Source organism: Anarrhichthys ocellatus, unplaced genomic scaffold, assembly GCF_004355925.1.
Source record: "Anarrhichthys ocellatus isolate YVR2014 unplaced genomic scaffold, GSC_Weel_1.0 scaffold202, whole genome shotgun sequence".
Lineage (NCBI taxonomy): Eukaryota > Metazoa > Chordata > Actinopteri > Perciformes > Anarhichadidae > Anarrhichthys > Anarrhichthys ocellatus.
In genome coordinates, this window is record NW_022280232.1 from 1 (window position 1) to 273 (window position 273).

Below are 273 nucleotides of genomic sequence, written 5' to 3' on the forward strand. Positions count from 1 at the left end.
ATACATACACATATACACATATATATATACATACACATATACACATACACATATACACATACACATATATATACATACACATATATATACATACACATATATATACATACACATATATATACATACACATATATATACATACACATATACACATACACATACATACACATATACATACATACATGCATACATACATACATGCATACATACATATATGCATACATATATGCATACATACATATATGCATACATACATATATGCATACATACATA